The sequence below is a fragment of the Salvelinus sp. IW2-2015 genome, unplaced genomic scaffold, assembly GCF_002910315.2.
Source record: "Salvelinus sp. IW2-2015 unplaced genomic scaffold, ASM291031v2 Un_scaffold2097, whole genome shotgun sequence".
In the NCBI taxonomy this organism is placed as follows: Eukaryota; Metazoa; Chordata; class Actinopteri; order Salmoniformes; family Salmonidae; genus Salvelinus; species Salvelinus sp. IW2-2015.
The window spans coordinates 61,993-67,992 of NW_019943435.1; the positions used below are offsets into that span (position 1 = coordinate 61,993).

The 6,000-nt window shown below is 38.0% G+C and overlaps 1 protein-coding gene across 1 annotated transcript in view; it reads right to left on the reverse strand.

The window, feature by feature from the left end:
* Positions 1-6,000, reverse strand: part of LOC112072945 (A-kinase anchor protein 2) — a 149,835-nt gene that overhangs the window by 12,217 nt on the left and 131,618 nt on the right. The gene's annotated exons all lie outside the window — the stretch shown is intronic.

The window sequence follows — 6,000 nt, forward strand, 5'->3', positions numbered from 1 at the left end:
TGAAACACTATAGTCCTGTGTTAGTTTATGAAAACTATAGTCCTGTTAGTTATGAAACCACTATAGTCCTGTTAGTTATGAAACCACTATAGTCCTGTGTTAGTAATGAAACACTATAGTCCTATGTTAGTAATGAAACCACTATAGTCCTATGTTTAGTTATGAAACCATATAGTCCTATGTTGAGTAATGAAACCACTATAGTCCTATGTTAGTAATGAAACCACTATAGTCCTGTGTTAGTTATGAAACACTATAGTCCTATGTTTAGTTATGAAACCACTATAGTCCTATGTTAGTTATGAAACCACTATAGTCTGTGTTAGTAATGAAACCACCTATAGTCCTGTATGTAGTGAAATGAAACCACTATAGTCCTATGTTAGTAATGAAACCACTATAGTCCTATGTTAGTAATGAAACCACTATAGTCCTATGTTAGTAATGAAACCACTATTAGTCCTATGTTAGTTATGAAACCACTATAGTCCTGTGTTAGTATGAAACCACTATAGTCCTGTTAGTTATGAACCCCTATAGTCCTATGTTAGTTATTGAAACCACTATAGTCCTGATGTTAGTAATGAAACCACTATAGTCCTGTTAGTTATGAACACTATAGTCCTATGTTAGTTATGCACACTATAGTCCTGTTTAGTTATGTTCACCACTATGATCCTGTGTTAGTTATGAAACCACTATATGTCCTGTTAGTTTATGAAACCACTAATAGTCCTATGTTAGTCAATGAAACCACTATATGTCCTGTGTTAGTTATGAAACCACTAATGTCCTATGTTAGTTATGAAACCACTATAGTCTGTGTTAGTTATGAAACCACTATAGTCCTGTTAGTTATGAAACCACTATAGTCCTGTGTTAGTTATGAAAACCACTATGTCCTTGTTAGTTATGAAACCACTATAGTCCTATGTTATAATGAAACCACTATAGTCCTGTGTTAGTAATGACACTATAGTCTGTTAGTAATGAAACCATATAGCCTATGTTAGTAATAAACCACTATAGTCCTATGTTAGTATGAAACCACTATAGTCCTATGTTTAGTAATGAAACCACTATAGGTCCTATGTTATATATGAAACCACTATAGTCCTATGTTAGTTATGAAACCACTATAGTCCTGTGTTTTAGTTATGAAACCACTATAGTCCTGTGTAGTTATGAAACCACTATAGTCCGTGTGAGTAATGAAACACTACTTAGTCCTGTGTTAGTAATGAAACCACTATAGTCTTGTTAGTAATGAAACACACTATAGATCCTATGTTAGTATGAAACCACTATAAGTCCTATGTTAGTAATGAAACCACTATAGTCCTATGTTAGTTATGAAACCACTATAAGTCCTGTGTTAGTAATGAAACCACTATAGTCCTGTGTGTAGTAATGAACCACTATAGTCCTATGTTAGTTATGAACCACTATAGTCTTGTTAGTAATGAAACCACTATAGTCCTATGTTAGTTATGAAACCACTATAGTCCTATGTTAGTATGAAAACTATAGCCTATGTTAGTTATAAACACTATAGTCTGTGTTAGTTATGAAACCACTATAGTCCTGTGTTAGTAATGAAACCACTATAGTCCTATGTTAGTTATGAAACCACTATAGTCCTATGTTAGTTATGAAACCACTATAGTTCTGTTAGTTATGAAACCACTATAGTCCTGTGTTTAGTTATGAAACCACTATAGTCCTGTGTTAGTTATGAAACCACTATAGTCCTGTGTTAGTAATGAACCACTTAGTCTATGTTAGTTATGAAACCACTATAGTCCTATGTTAGTTTGAAACCACTATAGTCCTGTGTTAGTTATGAAACCACTATAGTCCTGTGTTAGTAATGAAACACTATAGTCTATGTTAGTTATGAAACCAATAGTCCTATGTTAGTTTGAAACCACTATAGTCCTGTTGATTATGAAACCACTATAGTCCTGTGTTAGTTATGAAACCACTATAGTCCTATGTTAGTAATGAAACCACTATAGTCCTGTGTTAGTTATGACACACTATAGTCCTATGTTAGTTATGAAACCACTATAGTCTGTGTTAGTATGAAACACTATAGTCCTGTGGTTAGTTATGAAACCACTATAGTCCTATGTTAGTTATGAAACCACTATAGTCCTGTGTTAGTTATGAACCACTATATAGTCCTATGTTAGTTGACTATAGTCATGTATATGAAACCCTATAGTCCTGTGTTAGTTTATGAAACACTATAGTCCTATTTAGTAATTGAACCAATATAGTCCTATGTTATAATGACCACTATAGTCCTGTTAGTAATGAAACCACTATAGTCCTGTTATTATGAAACCACTATAGTCCTATGTTGTTATGAAACCACTATAGTCCTGTGTTAGTTATGAAACCACTACTAGTCCTGTTAGTTATGAAACCACTATAGTCCTGTGTTAGTTATGAAACCACTATAGTCCTGTGTAGTTATGAAACCACTATAGTCTGTTAGTTATGAAACCACTATAGTCCTGTTAGTTATGAAAACCACTATAGTCGCTGTTTAGTTATGAAACACTATAATCCTATGTAGTTATGAACACTATATATCCTGTGTTAGTTATGAACCACTATAGTCCTTGTAGTTATGAAACCACTTATATCCTATGTTAGTTATGAAAACCACTATAGTCCTGTGTTAGTTATGAAACACTATAGTCCTGTTAGTTATGAAACCACTATAGTCTATGTTAGTTATGAAACCACTATAGTCCTGTTAGTTATGAAACCACTATAGTCCTGTGTTAGTAATGAAACCACTATAGTCCTATGTTAGTTATGAAACCACTATAGTCCTGTGTTAGTTATGAAACACTATAGTCCTATGTTAGTTATGAAACACTATAGTCCGTGTTTAGTAATGAAACCACTATAGTCCTGTGTTAGTAATGAACCACTATAGTCCTATGTATAATGTTCACCACTATAGTCCTATGTTAGTAATGAAACCACTATATGTCCTGTGTAGTAATGAAAACCACTATAGTCCTGTTAGTTATGAAACCACTATAGTCCTGTGTTAGTTATGTTCACCACTCAGTCTATGTTAGTAATAACCCACTAATAGTCCTGTGTTAGTTTGAACCACTATAGTCCTGTGTTAGTTATGTTCACCCTATAGTCCTATGTTAGTTATGAAACCACTATAGTCCTGTGTTAGTAATGAAACCACTATAGTCCTGTTAGTTATGAACCACTATATGTCCTGTGTAGTTATGTTCACCACACTAGTCCTATGTTAGTAATGAAACCACTATAGTCCTGTGTTAGTAATGAAACCACTATAGTCCGTTAGTTATGAAAACACTATAGTCCTATGTTAGTAATGTTCACCACTATAGTCCTATGTTAAATGAAACCACTATAGTCCTGTGTTAGTTATGAAACCACTATAGTCCATGTACTAAACATAGTTGTTGTTAGTAATGAAACCACTATAGTCTATGTTAGTAATGAAACCACTATAGTCCTATGTTAGTAATGAAACCACTATAGTCCTATGTTAGTTATGAAACCACTATAGTCCTATGTTAGTTAATAAAAACCACTATAGTCCTGTGTTAGTAATGAAACCACTATAGTCCTGTGTTAGTAATGAAACCACTATAGTCCTGTTAGTAATGAAACCACTATATCCTATGTTAGTAATGAACACTATAGTCCTGTGTTAGTAATGAACCACTATAGTCCGTGTGTATAGTAAATGAAACCACTATAGTCCTGTGTTAGTAATGAAACCACTATAGTCCTGTTTAGTAATGAAACCACTAATAGTCCTATGTATAAGAAACCACTATAGTCCTATGTTAGTTATAAACCACTATAGTCCTATGTAGTATGAAAACCATTAGACAGGGATTGTTCTCTGTTTAGTGAGTCCTCCAGATCAGAGGCAGTACGGGATGACCAGGGATGTTCTCTGTTTAGTGAGTCCTCAGATCAGAGGCAGTAGGGATGACCAGGATGTTCTCTGTTTAGTGAGTCTCCAGAACAGAGGCAGTAGGAAGACCAGGGATGTTCTCTGTTTATGAGTCCTCCAGACCAGAGGCTGTAGGGATGACCAGGATGTTCTCTGTTTAGTGAGTCCTCAGATTAGAGGCAGTAGGGATGTTCTCTGTTTAGTGAGTCCTCCTGATCAGAGGCAGTAGGGATGACCAGGGATGTTCTCTGTTTAGTGAGTCCTCCAGATCAGAGGCAGTAAGGATGACCAGGATGTCTCTGTTTAGTGAGTCCTCCAGATCAGAGACAGTAGGGATGACCGGGGAGTTGTCTGTTTAGTGAGTCTCCAGAACAGAGGCAGTAGGGATGACCAGGGATGTTCTCTGTTTAGTGAGTCCACCGATCAGAGGAAGTAGGGATGACCAGGGATGTTCTCTGTTTAGTGAGTCCTCCAGACAGAGGCAGTAGGGATGACCAGGGATGTCTCTGTTTAGTGAGTCCTCCAGATCAGAGGCAGTAGGGATGACCAGGGATGTTCTCTGTTTAGTGAGTCCTCCAGACTGACTGAGGCAGTAGGGATGACCAGGGATGTTCTCTGTTTAGTGAGTCCTCCAGATCAGAGCAGTAGGGATGACCAGGGATGTTCTCCTGTTTAGTGAGTCCTCCAGACAGAGCAGTAGGGATGACCAGGGGATGGTCTGTTGATAAGTGCGTGAATTTGACTATTTTCCTGTCCTGCTAAACATTCTAAATGTAACAATTACCTTTGGGTGTCAAGGAGAATGTATGGATAAAGAAGGAAAATGAAATGAAGTAAAGTAGTACTTTACAGTATTTTTTACTTAAGTACTTTACACAGTGTATTATTGACAAAATAAATTGTATTAGCATGTTCTTTTACAATGTTGATTCAACTTTTTGTCTGCAGGTAAGATTGAGAAGATTCGTCCTGTGCCTCTGCTTCCCCTCTCGTTTGAGGGTCCTCTGCCATCGCCTCTCTCGGACCTCGGCAGTGATGACTCCGGGGGCAGCGGTCGCCCCAAAAAACTTCATGCAGACCCTGATGGAGGACTACGAGAGTCAAAAGTGAAGCGCCGGGAGAAAGTAGAGGACAACAGCGTGAGTAGTAGTAGTAATAGTAGTAGTAGTAGTATCAGTAGTAGCAGTAGTAGTAGCAGTAGTAGTAGCAGTAGTAGTATTAGAGTATAGTAGTAGTAGTAGTCCAGAGTAGCATATCTATGCAAGTAGTAGATAGTACATGTACAGTACGTAGAGTGAGCAGCAGTAAGTAGTAGTAGTAGCTAGCTAGTAGTAGCAGCAGTAGTAGTAAGTAGCGCAGCAGAGCAGCGTATAGTAGTACAGCAGTAGCAGTAGCAGCAGCAGCAGTAGTAGTAGTAGTAGTGCATAGTATAGTGTAGCACCAGATAGATAGAGCACAAAGTAACAAGTAGTAGTAGTAGTAGTAGTAGTAGCAGTAGTAGAAGCAGTAGTTAGTAGTAGTAGTAGTAGTAGTAGTAGTAGCAGCAGCAGCAGCAGCAGCAGTAGCCGCAGTAGTAGCAGCAGCAGCAGCAGCAGCAGCAGCAGTAGTAGTAGTAGTACGAGTAGCAGCACAGCAGTAGCAGCAAGTAGCAGCAGCAGCAAGCAGTAGTAGCAGCAGCAGTAGTAGTAGCAGTAGCAGTAGTAGCAGCAGTATGTAGCAGCAGTGTAGTTAGCATAGCAGTAGTAGCAGCAGTAGTAGCAGCAGCAGTAAGCAGTAGTCAGCAGCAGTAGTAGGCAGCAGCAGTAGTAGCGCAGTCAGTAGCAGTAGTCAACTGCGAACACAAAAAAAACAATAAAAAAAACTGCCAATGATGGAATGCTCAGTGCGGGGTATCCAAGTGCTATCTAGTAGACGTCTTTTCTGTTCATTCCCGTATCCAAAGTTCGCAGCCGTATAAGCAGCAGCAGCAGGCAGCAGCAGTAGTAAGCAGTAGTAGCAGCAGCAGCAGAGCAGCAAGAGCAGTAGCACAA